The sequence below is a fragment of the Chiloscyllium punctatum genome, chromosome 29 (assembly GCF_047496795.1).
Source record: "Chiloscyllium punctatum isolate Juve2018m chromosome 29, sChiPun1.3, whole genome shotgun sequence".
Classification (NCBI taxonomy): Eukaryota; Metazoa; Chordata; class Chondrichthyes; order Orectolobiformes; family Hemiscylliidae; genus Chiloscyllium; species Chiloscyllium punctatum.
Window position 1 is genome coordinate 16415920 of NC_092767.1, and position 17213 is coordinate 16433132.

The following is a 17213-nucleotide window of genomic DNA, read 5'->3' on the forward strand; positions in this document are numbered from 1 at the left end:
ATTTAATTTGACTTACTATTGTTACTTTTTTACAAATAAATTCATGGGATGGGGGCACCGTTGGCCAGGCCAGTGTTTATTGCCCATCCCTAATAGCCCAGAGGGCAGTTAAGAGTCACAGTACAAACAGGTAACCACCTTCCCGTCTTCTGGTCCTCTCTTCATCCAAGGGTTACCCCTCCCACATTGTTGTGGGCTCGATGGAAGGTTCCTTCCTGAAAGAGCATCTCAGCTCAGGCTGGGGCGTGGGTTATTGGACTTGGCTGGCTCTGTGTTCTCTCTCTGTAGATTCTCCGATCGCGATCCTCTCCTTTACTTCACCCGGGCCACACCGGTCCAGGAACGGCTGAAGAGAAGCAGAGACCGCGGAAGGAAACGCCTGTTGCCAGGCAGGCAGACAGGAGCGAGGGGAGCCCGGACTCCAAGAGAGAGAAACAACGGAACATTGGCTGGGTATCATCCAGAGGAGGGCGGGAGGAGTTACTGAGAGAGAGAGGGAGAGGGATAGGAGTCAGTGAGACAGAGAGAGAGAGGGAGGAGTTACAGAGGGACAGAAAGAGAGGAGGAACGAGAGAGGAGTTACTGAGGGAGAGGGATGAGTTAGTGGAGGAGAGGGATTACAAAGGGAGAAGGATTATAGAGGGAGAAGGGTTACAAAGGGGTCGCAGATAGAGGGAGAGGTGTTAAAGTGGGAGAGGAATTCCAGAGGGAGAGCAGTTCCGGGGGGAGAGGGAGTGAAAGTCAGAGTTATTCGTTGAATCTTGGGGAAAAGGAAAGACAAGAGTCTAACAAGGAGAGGGGACTGGCTGCTGCGACCTCTCCAGCAAATTGCAGTCACTCTTTCCCCACGGTCTAGTGAAGGCAGTGCTGCCCAGCACAGAGAGCATCCATTCTGCATTTGCCTATTGCCTGTAGGCTGGGGACACTGCCCTCTGGAAAGCGCTGTGCCCAAGCTGAGCCAGTGTTGTGCCCGCTGGTCGTGCCTCAGATCAGCGCTGTGTGTGCTCAGTGTGGTCTTGTTGTGCCAATGGCTGCTGGTCCAGAGAGGAGGGGGCCGGCTGACCCTCAGGCTGGTGAAACCAGGCGCCAGTCCAATGCAGGAACACCTCCTGCTGGTCGAGGAGAACTCCACCTGCTGGCAGATCATCCAGGGGGACAGGCAGGAGGTGGAAAGGGCCCTCCTCAACTCCATTACTATCTCCCTCAAGCACCAGGCCGTCACTGAGGGAGATTATCTGAACATGACCCGAAATTGCAGATCGTTTGTGAGGGCCCGCAAGTATATCACTGTCCCCCTGAGCCCTGAGGAGGAACACTTCCCCTTGGCTTACTCCATGGTCATCCACAGAGCATTGAGATGTTCGAGAGGCTTCTACGGAGCATTTACGCCCCACAGAATGTCTACTGTATCCACGTGGACCGCAAATCCCCGAGTCAATTTCATGCGGCCGTTCGGGCCATCGCTTCGTGTTTCCACAATGTCTTTGTCATAGCCAAGCTGGAGTGGGTCACCTAATCTGGCTGGAGGAGAGTTCAGGCAGATCTCAACTGCATGAAGGAGCTGCTGGAGAGCTCTGTCCCCTGGAGGTACTTCATCAACATGTGTGGCCAAGACTTCCCCCTGAAGACCAACTGGGAGATAGACCGCAGCCTCAGAGCTCTGAACGGCTCCAACGTGATTGAGTCGGATCCTGCACCAGGGTTCAAAAAGGTAACCGCCTTCCTGTCTGCTGGGCCTCTCTTCATCCAAGTGTTTTCCATCCTCCCTCCCTCCATCATCTCTCTCTCTCTCTCTCTCTTCCAGTCCTTCACTCCCGACTGTACAAAGAGAGACAGGGTTGTTAAAATTGTTCAACTGCATGGAGGGAGGTTCAGAACGTACAAAGGAATAGAGAGGAGTTGGAGAGTTGAGCTGCAAACAGAGTAGAAGGGCAATTGATGTTTCAGGTCGGAAACTTTCATCAGAACCCAGGGAGAGGAAGGGGCTGCAGAAAAAATGGGGGTGTGGGGCTGGGGAAAGGTGGGTGGGATGGCGATTGGTGGATGCAGGGAGGAGGTGGCTGTGATTGGACAGTGGCGGGGGGGAGCAGATGGGTGGAAAGGAAGACGGTCAGGTGAAAGGGATGGCGTAGAAAGAGAGGGCTGGGCCTGGGATAAGGAGGGATATAGACTGATTACGAGAGTATACAGGAATGTAGGTAGGTTAAGAGTGGAGAAGAAAGTGAGGACTACAGATGCTGGAGATCAGAGACAAGAATGTGGCACTGGAAAAGCACAGCAGCTCAGGCAGTATCTGAAGAGCAGAAGAATCAATGTTTCGGATATAATCCCTTCATCAGGAATGAGGCTTGTGGGCCAGGAGGCTGAGAGATAAGTGGGAAGGGTGTGGGGCTGGGGGTGGAAGGAAGCTGGAAAAGTGATAGACAGATGAAGGTATGTGGGGGGGGGGGTTTGTGGAAGGTGGAGTGGACAGGTGGGAAGGAAGGTGGACCGGTCAGGAGGGTGGTGCTGTGTTGGAGGCTTGGGACTGTGATAAGTTGGGGTGGGGAAATGAGGAAACTAGTGAAATCAACAATGATCTGCCTGGTTGCAGGGTTCCAAGCTGGAGTATCCAGGCGTCAGCTGGTAAGGGTTTGGTGATGGAGGAGGCCCAGAACCTGCATGCCCTTGGTGGGAGGGGGAGTTAAAGTGGTAAAAACAATGACTGCAGATGCTGGAAACCAGATTCTGGATTAGTGGACTTTTGCCCGAAACGTCGATTTTGAAGCTCCTTGGATGCTGCCTGAACTGCTGTGCTCTTCCAGCACCACTAATCCAGAAGGGGGAAGTTAAAGTATTCAGCCAGAGGCGGTGGGGTTGGTTGGTGAGTGTGGGTGTCCCAGAGATTTTCTCTGAAACAATCCATAAGTCAGAGTTCTGTCTCCCCGATGTAGAGGAGACCACATCAGGTGCAACGGATGCAGTAGATGACATTGGTGGAGGTACAAGTATACTTCTGTCAGATGTGGAAGGATCCTTTGGAGCCTTGGACTGAGGTGAGGGGGAAGGTGTGGGTACAGGTTTTGCACTTCTTCCAGAGGACAGGGAAGGTGCCAGGAGGGGAGGGTGGGTTGGTAGGGGGTGTGAATCTGACAAGGTAGTTGCAGAGGGAATGGTCTCTGAAATGCAGATGGAGTGCAGAGGAAAATATGTCCCTAATGGTGCGGTCTGTTTGTAAGTGGCAGAAGTGGTGAAGGATAATGCAATGTATCCGGATGTTGGTGGGGTAGAAGGTGAGGACCAAGGGGTACTGTCTCTGTTGTGTTGGGAGGGGTGTGGTTTAAGGATGAAGGTACAGGAAATGGAGCAGATGCAATGGAGAGCATTGTCAACCATGTGGGAGAGGAAGTTGTAGTTTTTGAGGTAGGACACCATCTGGGATGTTCTGTGATGGAAGTGGTCCTCCTGGGAACAGATGCAGCAGAGGCAGAGAATAAGGGATAATGTTTTTACAGGGGTAGGGTGGGAGGAGGTGTATTTCAGGTAGCTGTGGGAGTTGGTGGGTTTGTCGTAGATGTCCGCGGTTAGTCAGTTGCCAGAGATGGAGAGGTCCAGGAAGGGGAAAGGTGTCAGAGATTGTCTGGGTGAATTTTAAAGAAGTAACAAAGAGGATTAATGAGTGCAGAGTAGTAGATGTCATCTATATGGACTTCAGTAAGGTATTCAACAAGGTTCCCCATGGGAGACTGATTAGCAAGGTTAGATCTCATGGAATACAGGGAGAACTAGCCATTTGGATACAGAACTGGCTCAAAAGGTAGAAGACAGACGGTGGTGGTGGAGGGTTGTTTTTCAGACTGGAGGCCTGTGACCAGTGGAGTGCCACAAGGATCGGTGCTGGGCCCTCTATTTTTTTGTCATTTACATAAATGATTTGGATGCGAGCATAAGAGGTACAGTTAGTAAGTTTGCACATGACACCAAAATTGAAGGTGTAGTGGACAGCGAAGAGGGTTACCTCAGATTACAACAAGATCTGGACCAGATGGGCTAATGGGCTGAGACATGGCAGATGGAGTTTAATTCAGATAAATGTGCGGTGCTGCATTTTGGGAAAGCAAATCTTAGCAGGACTTAAACATTTAATGGTCCTTGGGAGTGTTGCTGAACAAAGAAACCTTGGAGTGCAGGTTCCTAGCTCCTTGAAGCAGAGTTGCAGGTAGATAGGATAGTGAAGGCAGCGTTTGGTATATGCTCCTTTATTGATCAGAGTATGGAGTACAGGAGTTGGGAGGTCATTTGTGGCTGTACAGGACATTGGTTAGGCCCTGTTGTAATATTGCGTGCAATTCTGGTCTCCTTCCTATTGGAAAGATGTTGAAAGGATTCCAAAATGATTTACAAGGATGTTGCCAGGGTTGGAGATTTGAGCTAAAGGGAGATGTTGAATAGGCTGAGGCTGTTTTCCCTGGAGCATCAGAGGCTGAGGGGTGGCCTTATAGGAGGTTAACAAAATTATGAGGGGCATGGATAGGATAAATAGCCAAAGTCTTTTCCCTGGGGTCGGGGAGTCCAGAACTAGATGGCATAGGTTTCGGGTGAGAGGGAAAAGATATAAAAGAGACCTGAGGGGCAACATTTTCATGGAGAATGTGGTATGTGTATGGAATGAGCTGCCAGAGGATGTGGTGGAGGCTGGTACAATTGCAACATTTAAGAGGCATTTGGATGGGTATATGAATAGGAAGGGTTTGGAGGGATATAGGCCGGGTGCTGCCAGGTGGAACTAGATTGGGTCGGGATATCTGGTCGGCCTGGACAGATTGGACCGGTGATCTGTTTCCATGCTGTACATCTCTGTGACTGTAAGTGGGTACTGCAGATGCTGAAGATTACAGTCAAGATTAGAGCAGTGTTGAAAAAGCACAGCAGGTCAGGCAGCATCAGAGGAGCAGGAAACCCCTACATCAGGAATAACTTCTCAGAGGCCATAATCCAGTCACCAACTCACCCTTTTGTTTACACATGGAGTCCTTGACACGGATCCAGCTTCCTCAGAGCCAGCTCAGAGTGAACAGAACATCTGATCATCCTGTTTATTTTTTTTCGGAAGCAGCCTCAGGAGTAGCAATCAAAGTCGTCCCCAGGTGTAGGTAGGCCCAGGCAGCAGCAGCAGGGGTGCAGGCGAGGTCCAGGCTTCAGTCGGAGGAGCAGGCCCAGACTGTAGCAGCAGTGGTGGTAGTAGCTGCCTGTGCAGCTGAGCACAGCTTCAAATTAACAGAAATAAGCAGAAAGAAACCCCAGAAAACAATCACAACAAACCATGAAAGAAGATTTGAAACTCCTTTTCAGTAGGAGGACACCAACAGCAGCACATAAGACACACTGAAGCTGTTTCGAAGTCAGTCTCCTCTCCTCGAGAGGATTGAAGAGTCCTTCATATGCTGATCCAGCTCCCCTAGAGCCAGCTCTCAGTGAGCAGATCCCTTGACATGCCTGTTTATTTTTCTTCCACTTCCACCCGACAGCAGTCATGCTTATTTTTCCCTAGTACCCATGTCATGTGTGTAGGTGTCAGATGCAGTGAAAAACAACAAGTGTGTAAATCTTAATTTATATGGGAAATAGAACCCACTCACTTCAATAATTTCAGTGCAAGACAAGATCTGCAACAGCAGTATCATCTAATATACTCTTGCAAGAGTGGTATCTACAAGGTAGGCACACAGTACAAAACCTTAATACAATTCATTTCTCTTTCCCTCCTCCCACTACTCTAAACCCAGCGCCCATTCCTCTGGTTTATCTCTTGCCTTATCTGGCCCTGTGCGTAACAGTACAGGTTTTGCTTGGCCATTTCACCACATCCCTCTGTGGTCTATTGTTAGTGTATATCTACCTTCACTGCCATCTGCTTCCTTGCTTGCTAAAGCAACATTTCCTCTCATTCTTCGTCCACGCTGAGCCTTATGACCTCTTGATTGTGGTTTTTGTTTTTGCAGAAGTGGGAAACAGATGCTTATAACTGTTTGTACAAGTATATCTAGCTTAACCTACACTCCCCTTCCTCTTTCATGATTCAGCTTTGTGATTTTCGCAGACAACATTAATAATTGCTCCTCACAATTTATATTCCATCACCAGGAAGAAAGGAAACAGACAGTCCTGTTTATTTATATTTTATTAAACAATTCACAGTTTATACAAACAATTACATTTACAGCTGTATACAGAGAAACAGCAATTTTACAAGGGAGGGGAATGACAAAGCCAAGCCCCAAACCCTGACATTCAACCGGTTTTCAGGGAAAGGAGGACAAACCTCAAATCCCAGTTTCAATCATTACGAACAGTAACAATGGCATTCCGTACATATAAGACAGTCCAACTGTGTAAGAAACAGAGCATACAATACAGACCCCCAAAAAACCAGCAAGCCTCCACCCCCCACCCCCCCCCAACCCAAATCCCTCCCACCTTCTGGCCGCTCTAAGGCAGCCCGCCCCTACGCGCCTTCCGGCTCTCAGTCCGGCCTGACACACCTTTCGATCACCTGTAGGACAGCCCATCCAGATTACCCCTTCTAAGGACGACTGCGCTCAGAATGGCCTACCCACCTACTGGCTCTAGGGGCAACTGGCATCAGGGTGGCCTACCCACCCTCTGGTTCTCGGGGTGACAGCTTTCAGGACGACCCATGAACGTCCCAGCTCACAGTAAGGCCTGCCAGACCCAGGAACACACAAGACAGTGCAGGTGATAAGCCCAACAAGAAACACAATAGTTAATTGTGAAAAAATGGAGTCCTTTCTGGTACACAGAGTCCAAATAGTGAGTCTTCAAAAAAAAAATAGAGTTCTCAGGAACACAGTCCACTCCAGTTTACAACATGTGTTGTCAGAAATAGAGTCCACTGCTAAACACAAGGTCTGCAACCAAGGTAAGAGTCCACTCCCAAAAGCAGCAAATGCACACCCCACAGCACACAGGTGTTCAGTCTCCATGGAGTCCTGGCACATCCTTGGAGAGCCAGGCCCACTCACAGGAACACAGTACATTGTAAAGGTGGTTAACTCACAGGGGTTTTGGTCCACTCCTGAAGGGAAGGTCTTCTCCTAAACTCCAGGATACAGCAAATGCTCACCTCCCAGCACACACACAGGTGTTCAATCTTCAGAGGCCCAGTCTCAGAGCTAGACCTCCCCACAGGAACAGCTCCTCTGGTAAAATGTATGTCTTCTACAAGGGCTCAGTCCAAACAGTGAGGACACATACAAAAAACAAAACTAGAGTCCAAGGGCTAAGCCCTACCACAAAATTAACATTGTCCTTTTCTCAAAAGTGAAGAAGAGTAACACACAGACTATAACCAGTCAGTGAAACAACAGTCCCCTAATGAGAACTGAGTTACACCTGAAACACAGTCTGTGCATCAGGAGTTTAACAATCAGTCCTCCCTAAAGGAATGCCAGTTAACAAACTGGCTAAATAATTCAGCCAGTTCAGGAATCAGGTTTCCCCCACACAAAAAACAAGCAGAAACCAACAGTAACACACTGACTGTGACCCAGCCAGCACAGAGTCAGTCCCCTAAATCAAGAAGACCTCTGAATCTCCTGTTTATAAATTTTATGAAACAGTTACAAAACAATTTACAAAAACAGTTAACATTTACAACTGTATACAAGAGACAGCAATTTTACAAGGGAGAGGAGCATTCCCCTTTTTTTTTATTTTATTAAACAAGTATCAAAAAAGAGGTTACAGCACAACAGTTAACATTTACAGCTGTATGCAACAGCAATTTTACAAGGGAGAGGAGCAGCAAAGCTCGGCCCCAAACCCTACCGTTCAACCAGTTTACAGGGAATTGAGGACAAACCACAAATCCCAGTTTCAAATATGAAAAGACAGCAACAATGACATTTATGCATAAGACAATCCTGTTACGTTAAAAAGTGCAGATAATGCAGACCCAGCAAGCCCCCATCCCTCCCAACTTCCGACCACTCTATAGCAGCCCCCCCCACGCGCCTTCCGGCTCTCGGTCCGCCCTGACACACCTTTCGACCACCTCTAAGACTGCCCGCCCCACTACCCACCTGGGGTGACAGCGCTGAGGACGGCTACCCACCTTCTGGGTCTCGGTCTGCCCCTACGTACCACCCACCCCGATGCGCCATCTGGCCAATGGCTATCCTGGCACACCTTTCGGCCACCTCTAGGACAGCCTGTCCCCTTCCCTGGGACGACAGCTTGCAGGGCAGCCCACAAGCCTTCTGGATCTCAGCCCGCCCCTACACGCTTTCTGGCTCTCGGCTGCTCTGATACAGCTTTCGACCACCTCTAGGACAGCCCATCCCGATTACCCCTTTTCAGGATGACAGTGCTCAGAATGGTCTACCCACCATCTAGCTCTCGGGGAGACTGTCATCAGGGTGGCCTACACACCCTCCGGCTTTCGGGACAGCCTACCAACCTTCAGGTTCACAGGATGGCCTACCCACTCGCCGGCTCTCGGGGTGACAGCTTTCAGGACGACCCACGAGCCTCCCAGCTCACAGTAAGACCTGCCAGACCCAGGGACATGCAAGACAGTGCAGGTGATAAGCCCAACAAACCATATGATAGTTAATTACCAACAAACAGAGTCCTTTCTAGTCCAGAGTCTATTAACACAGACATTTTTCTTCAAAATGTAGAGTCCATTTCCAGACCTGAGGGGTGGAGAGAATGCCACACAAGGCCTTGATGAGACCACATCAGAATCAGTCTGTACATTTTTCTCTCATTTAAAACTTAAAATAATTACATTGACAGCAAGTTTCACCTGCCTTTTTCCCAGGGATGAAGGTTGAACAAATTGGCTTTTACACATTTAAGTTTGGAAATCTGAGAGATCTTTTTGAAATGTATAAATTTCTCTGAGGGGACATGATAAGGTAGTTGATGGGACATTGCTTTCTCTTGTAGGTTTGACAAGATGTTCTGTAGAATAAGATATCGTCAGAGTCCTACAGCACCGAAACATACCCTTTCGTCCAACTCACCCATGCCAACCAGGTATCCTAATTGGAACTAGTCCCCTTATCCTGTCTTTGGTCCATATCCCTCTAAACTTGTCCTATTTATGTCGTCTGTTAAATCTTGTAATTGTACCCACTACAACAATTCTTTTTGGCAACTTGCTCCGTATTTGCACCACCCTCAGGTTTCACCTTAAACCTATGCCCTTTGGGTTTGGACTCCCCCATCCTGGGGCTATTCACTTTTATTGATTTCCCCCACAATTTTATAAACCTCTATATGGTCACCCTTTACCCTCCAATACCCCAGTGAGAAAAGTCCTAGCCTATCTAGCCTCTCCTTATAACTAAAACCCTGCAGTCCTGGCAACATCTTTATAAATCTATTCTGCATCCTTTGCAGTTTAACAACCCCCTTCTAACAGCAGGGCGATCACAAATTTACCCAGTACTCCAAAAGTGGCCTCACCAATGCCTTGCAGAATTATTTTCCCCTGAGAGGGCTGTTGCACTGTGTAAATCTCTTCTGTACGAAGTTGTGAAGGCTGAGTTGATAAAGTTATGAAAGGGTGAGCAAGGTGACCTTTTTTTAAAAAAAGATAAGGACCCCGGGACAAACGATAGAAATGTGGAATTGAAATTGCAACCAGAAGAGCAGTGATCTTCTTGAATGGTGGAGCAGACTTGAAGGGACGAATGGCTGACTTATGCTATGATAGTGGTGGAGACAGGTTATGCCTTAGTTCAAATAAAGAGTAGGGAGTTTTCTGACCACTCAGCTAAGGGCTTTGGTGTCCCTCCTGATAACATGAACCTTGAAGTTAATCTCCCTCTGCGCCAGTCACAGAATTAAAGAATTCTTGCGGAAGGATGCCATTCAGCCCATCGTGTCTGCAATTATTCCACATCTAGTACCAATCTCCTGCATTTCCACATTCAGCTCTGGCAACATCTTGTAAATCTTTTCTGAACCTTTTCAAGTTTCACAACATCCTTCCTATAGCAGGGAGACCAGAATTGCATGCTGTATTCCAGAAATTGCCAAACCAATGTCCTGTTCAGCCACAGCATGACCTCCCAACTCCTACACACAACGCACTGACCAATAATGGCAAGTGTAGCAAACGACTTCTTCACTAACCTGTCTATCAGCGACTCCTTTTTCAAGAAACTATGAATCTGCATTCCACGATCCCTTGTTTCATCATCACTCCCCAGACTTTTCCATGAAGTGTATTATTCCTGCCCTGATTTGCCTTTCCAAAATGGAGCACCTCACATTTATCGACATTAAACTCCATCTGGCACTCCTCGGCCTATTATCCCATCTGATCAAGATCCCGTTGTACTCTGAGGTTGACTTGAAATATTACTCTGGATGTAGGTTTGCTCGTAGAGCTGGAAGGTTCATTTTCAGATGTTTTGTCACCATACTAGGCAACATCTTCAGCGAACCTTCCAACTCAGTGAGCAAAACCTACATCTAGAACCTCAACCTGAACTACAAACCTTCTCAAACCTTGCTGATATATTACTGTCATGTATAATCGAGTTACAGTAAAAAATGTTGTCTTATGTGCTTTACAGTCAGATATTGATAGGTTAAGTTGGCAAAAATGTTGGCAAATGGAGTGCAATGTGGGAAAATGTGAAATTGTTCATTTGGAAGGGAAATCAAAAGAATAGAATATTATTTAAATGGAGAAAGCTTCAGAAAGCTGCAACACAAAGGGACTTGGGGGAAGTAGTGAATGAAACATGGAAAGCTTGCACACGAGGGCAGCAGGTAATTGGGAAGACTAATGGAATGTTGGACGAAAACAGAAATTTCTGGAGAGACTCAGCAGGTCGGATAGCATTCATAGAGAGAAAACAGAGTCAATGTTTCGAGTCTGGTGACCTTTCCTTAGAACTGAAGTGGAATGTTTGCCCTTATTTGAAGGGGGGTTGGAGTATAAAAGTCAGGAAGTCTTACTGCAACTGTGCAACGTGCTTGTGAGAGCACATCTGGAAGACTGTGAGCACTTCTGGTCACCTTATTTCAGAAAACATGTTGTTTCATTGGAGGAAGTTAAGAGAATGTTCAGTGGGATGGCCCCATTGTGGAGGGATTATCTTAAAAAACAAAAGGCTAAACGGGATTCTATTCACTGGAGTTTAGAAGAATGAGAGGTGACCCCATTGAAATGGACAGGATTAAGGGGCTTGACTGGGTAAATGCTGAAACGATGTTTCTCCTCATGGGAGAGTCCAGGTCTGGGTGGGGGGGGGGGGGGGGGGGGGGGTATTGTCTCAGAATAAAGGGGCACCAGTTTGAGACTGAGATGAGGTGGAATTTCCTCTCTCAGAAGGTTGTGAATCTTTGGAATTCCTTGCCACAGAGAGCTGTCCTTGTATATATTTAAGGCTCAGATGGATAGATTCTTGCTCAGTTGGGGAATTAAACATTACGGGGATAGGGCAAGAACATGGACTTGAGGAATGTTGAATCAGCCACGATCTGAGTGAAGCTGGCTTGAGGGACCAAATGGCCGACTCCTGTCCCGACTTGTTAATGGTCTTACATTTACTGATGAACCTGTTCAAAGATGTTATCGCACAACTCTGGAACAGAAGCGACTTGAACCTGGGTCTCCGAGGCTCACACCGCATGGATCCTAGTTTACTTTATATCATGCACTTGACATTCATGCCGGTAGTTACGGCTGCAATTCGCACCTACCTGCTTTAGATCAAATGAATGAAGCAAAGCCAGTGCAGGTTTTCAAAAGGTAAGTCTCCAACCTCGCATCATGCATTGATGAAGTAGCTGAGAATTTGGATGCAGAGAATGTTGTCTGAACTGGATTCAATGAAGTGTTTCACTAGGCACTAGATAAAAATGGCTGAACAACAAAATTGACAACACAAGCCCTGATTCATGGATCTTGTTTTGGACGAGAGGTTGGTAGGTTGGTAGGTGAGAATGATCCACACAGCTGGGACATATAAACATCAAGACCCGGAGCAGGAGAAGATGATTTGGCCCTCCATGAGGCCCACCATACTATATGATCGTGGCTAATCCTCTATCTCAATGCCATACTACCGCTTTCTCCCCATGCCTTTGATGCTTTTGAAACCTAAATATTTGTTAATCGCATTCTTGGAAATATTCAATGACTCAAACTCCACAGCTTCCTGTGGTACAGAATTCCATAACTTCACTATCCTGTAAGTTAAATGTTTCCGTTTCTCAGCCCTAAATAGACGACTGCTTTTATTCAATATGTCAGTGATATCAATCTTGGAGTATGTGGCAAAATACCCATATTCGGGGCAATGATAAACCTGGAGGATTGGCAAATGGTGAGGATGATGTGAATTGTCCAGAGTCACCACAGTGAACAGACAGCATCCAGTCAGAGGTGAATACAGAAGAGTGTAAGGTGATATGTTTTGGGAGAAGGATGTGGAGAGGTAATACAAATGTAATGGCACAATCGTAAAGAGTGCGCAGGATTAGAGGGATCTGGCAATAAACATTCATTGACATTAGAAGATGGGGGAGGCCATAAGAGGGTAGAAAAGCAGAAGGCTTCATAAATAGAGGCATTGATGCCAATAAATGGTTGAGTTATGCTGCATGTCGAATTGGTTTAGCCCCAGTTGGATTGTTGTGGTCATTTCCGGTGACTATAAAACGATGTGAGGGCCCTCAGGACAGGGAGGAGATTTCGCAGAATGGTGCCAGGATTTAAGTTGGATAGCACAGTTGGAAAGGTCAACGATGCTCCCATTGGAACAAAGGAGATTGGGGTGAGGTTTATTCAATGGGTACAGGGTGAGCACTCGGTAATGAAGACAAGGAAATATACTTCACTGTTCACCGATTGTACAAGTGCAATGGAATGCAGATGTAAGATTTTGGGTTAGAGGCATGGTGGGGAGATCTGAGGAATTGAAATGCAAATGAAGCCTAAACTACATTTGTATGAGATGATGGCAAGTTCCGATGTAAGTTGGAAAAAGAAAATCTGCTCCCATATATACAAGGAACAAGAGTAGGCCATTGGCCCTTTTGATCCTGTTCCACCATCCACATTCCTGCATACCATCTATCCTCCCCTTGGTAACCAAGGATCCATATCTCCCATGCATGATGCCACAAGGACCGAGGATAAAAGATATCTTTTGACACAATGTAAATAAAGTGCCTTGTGTCTTGCGGAAGGGGTGGCACGGTGGCTCAGTGGTTAGCACTGTTGCCTCACAGCGCCAAAGACCTGGGTTCGATTCCAGCCTTGGGCGACTGTCTGTGTGGAGTTTGCACATTCTCCCCATGTCTGCGTGGGTTTTCTCCGGGTGCTCTGGTTTCCTGCCACAATCCACAAAGATGTGCAGGCCAGGTAGATTTGTCGTGCTAAATTGCCCATAGTGTTCGGGTACATTAGTCAAGGGTAAATATTGGGTAGGATAATGGGTGTGGATGGGTTGCTCTTCAGAGGATTGGTGTGGACTTGTTGGGCCAAATGGCCTGTTTCCATACTGTAGAGAATCTAATGTGTGGTGTCCTTCACTCTGAGGGAGGAGCTTTGGATTCAAGTCCTACTCCAGGAGCTGATGGCCATAGGAAGGTGTCTTCATTGCTTTTGTGAGACACTCAAGGGTATGGGCCAAGTGCGACAAAATGGGATGAGAATAGTTCGAAGCTGGTCTTTGAGACCAGTGCAGACACGATGGGCTGAAGGGCAACTGATTATTTTGGTGCTCTAAACCTCAATAACCAGAGAGCATGGAGTCACAGCATCATACAGTATGGAACAGACCCTTCAGTTCAACCAGTCTGCGCTGATCAGTCATCCTAATCTGACCTAGTCCCATTTGCCAGCCTTTAGCACATATCTCTCTCACCTATTCCTATTCATGTCCACATCTAGATGCCTTTTAAATATAGTCATTGTACCAGCCGCCTCCACCACCTCTTGGTAGCTCATTCCAGGCACACATCACCCACTGCGTGAAAAAGTAACCCCTCAGGTCTTTCCCCTCTCAACTTAAACCTATGCTTCTAGTTTTGGACTCCCCCACCCTTGGGAAAAGACCTTTAGCTATACAACCGACCTGGAAGGAATCAAAATGGGGCAAGAACAGAAAAGGAGGTCAGCTAAACAATTCTAAGCAGCAACAGAAAAGTGCAGCCAGGCATGTAAGCAAGCTAGCTTACTGAAACTGGCTCCCATTAAGTGAGAAGGCAGGAAGACCGAAACAACACTCAACAGGTGTTGTAGAAGTTTAAGGTCAATGATCTAATGCTAAACGTCACGTACCTAGATCAGGATCTGATTGATCAGTTGTGTTGCTAAGGCTTGAAATCAAAATGTAATTCGTGAAAGGGGAACGCTGATTTGTGTGTAAAAGTGTGATTGCAACTGCCTGATTCAGACTCTCCAGGCAAGGGTGGGCTTCGACCCGGCTGGTTGAGTCTTCTTGCATGTATGTGATAAAGCAAGCTGTGTGAAGTGTACTATCATCTGGCTGATCATTTCAACATCTATCCATGCTTCTCCTGATTTTATGAACTTCTGTAAGGATACCCCTCAGCGTCTGACCCTCCAGGGAAAATAGCCCTAGCCTATTCAACCTCTTACTGTAGCTCAAGCCCTCCAATCTCGGCAACATCCTGGTAAATCTTTTCTGCACCCTCTCAAGTTTAACAACATCCTTTCTTTCGAAGGGCGACCAGAATTGTATGCAGTATTTTAAAAGTGGCCTCACCAATGTCCTCTACAGACAATAGATCACATTTGGTAATGGCAAAGGCATATCAGAGATAATCAAAGATACTCCTACTTATAGACAATAGGTGCAGGAGTAGGCCATTCAGCCCTTCGAGCCAGTATCACCATTCATTATGATCATGGCTAATCATCCACAATCAGTATCCTGTTCCTGCCTCATCCGAATAACCCTTGATTCCACTATCTTTCAGAGCTCTATCCATCTCTGTTACAGCTGCAACATTACATCCCAACTCCTATACTCAATGCCCTAACCAATGAAGGTAAAGGTATCAAACACCTACTTCACCACCCTGTCTATCTGCAATGCAACTTTCAAAGATCTATATCCCTGCACACCATGTCCTTCTCTCTAAGGCAAAAGCTCTGTGTTCAAGTCCCACTCCAGGAGTTGATGACCACAGGAAAGTGTCTCCATTGCACTGGTGAGGCATGAAAGGCAATGTTCCCAGTGCTGGAAAATGAGACTGGAGTAGCAAGGAGCCTGTTTTGCCAGCGCAGACACGGTGGGCTGAAGGATCTATTTTTCTGGTGCTCTCAACCTTTATAACCAGAGGGCACAGCTTGAAGCCAGATCCAGTGGGAGAGCTTGAGGATGAGTTTTATGTTTGCTCAGCGAATGAGCATTGGGAGATGGTTTGGGAGGCAGGGATATGGGGAAATTGGCAGATGACTGGCACTAGGCAATAGGAGTGAGAAAGGCCTGAGGGGCTGAATGGCCTTGTTCTCCACTGTAAGGTGAGTAACTGAGAGAAGGAGTGTGCATGGATCTTGCTGGAACTGGGGCGAGGAGAGTGCAGAGGAGTTGGGGAGGGAAAAAGCCATAGGTGAAGTTGAAAAGCTATCATTTCTGCTTTCTCATCTCTCACTCTCTCTTGCACTTGCCTTTTAGAAATGTTGGCAATACCACCACGATACCCTCGACCAAGTCGTCTTGACGGCGCAACTCAAAGACCAGCTGAACATCAGCCCCTCCATCTTCGTGGGCAGCGCCTACTTCATGGCCTCCAGAGAGTTTGTTGGCCATGTGTTTGACAGTGCCGAGATCCAGGCCTTCCTCAAGTGGTCGGAGGATACCTACAGCCCGGACGAGCATGTGTGGGCTACCCTGCACAGAATGCCCAATGTACCAAGCTCCATCCCATACACCCAAGCAGCCACCAGGACACTTGGCCGGACAGTAAAGTGGTCCTTTGAGGCTGGTGATGTTGCGAGGGGTGCCCTATACCCTCCCTGCACGGGAAGGTATCGCCACTTGGTTTGTGTGTATGGGGCAGGAGATCTACATTGGGTGGTCCGTCAGAGATGTTTCTTTGCAAATAAGTTTGACCCCAACATGGATAACACGGCAGTTCAGTGCATGGAGGAATATCTCCGAAACAGGACACTTGGTAAAACTGGGGCTGGGTTAGAGATTGGGACAGTGTAAACCTCGGTGATGGTGGTAGGGGTGGTGGGTGAGACATTGGAAACACTGAGAGACTGGGCACTGTGAAACTGGGCACTGTGAGACTGTATAGTATAACACTGGCTGCTGTGGAGGCCAGGCACAGTGAGACTGCATGCTATAACATGGCCACTGGAACACAAGACAGTGTAAGGCTGGGCACGATAGTGTTGGGCACTGTGGAGATTGGATACCTTAATACTATTCACTGTAACACTGGGTGCTGTGAGACTTAGCACTGTAACATTAGTCACTGTAAGAGTCAAAATGTGTGGTGCTGGAAAAGCACGGCAGGTTAGGCAGCATCCGAGGAGCAGGAGAACCGATATTTCAGGTATAAGCCCTTCATCAGGAATGTGGGGGAGTAAGGGTGTTGAGAGATAAATAGAGTGAGGGTGGGGCTTTTGGGGAAGGTAGCTGGGAAGGTGCTCAGTAAATCCAGCTTGGGGGGGGGGGTGATTGTGATTGGTCGGTGGGGAAGGTCGAACATATAGTTTGGAAGGAAGATGGACAGGTCAAAAGGGGAGAGCCGACTTGGAGGGTTAGATCTGGGATGAGGTTGGGGGAGAGGAGAGATTTGGAAACTAGTGATGTCAATGTTGATGCCATGTGGTTGAGGGTCCCAAGGCAGAAGATGAGGTGTTCTTCCTCCAGTCGTCAGATAGCTTGGATTTGGTGGTGCAGGAAGTATCATTGTGGAGTGGGAGGGGGAGTTGAAGCGGTTGGTCACAGGTCGATGGGGTTACTTGTGCCCAGTCTCACAGGGACACATCCACCAATAATACTCAACACTGCACGAGTGGACACTGCATTACTGGAACACTGCACGAGTGGACACTGCATTACTGGAACACTGCACGAGTAGGCATTGCATTACTGGAACACTGCACGAGTGGACACTGTATTACTGGAACACTACACGAGTGGGCACTGTACAGCTGGACACTGCAAGACCTGTGTTGTGACCATCACTATTTTATT

General features: G+C 47.5%; 1 pseudogene; it reads left to right on the forward strand.

Annotated features, from left to right (window-relative positions):
* The window catches only part of LOC140454395 (beta-1,3-galactosyl-O-glycosyl-glycoprotein beta-1,6-N-acetylglucosaminyltransferase 3-like), a 154429-nt pseudogene extending 138215 nt beyond the window's left edge, over positions 1-16214 (forward strand).
* Positions 16215-17213: the final 999 nt, after the last annotated feature.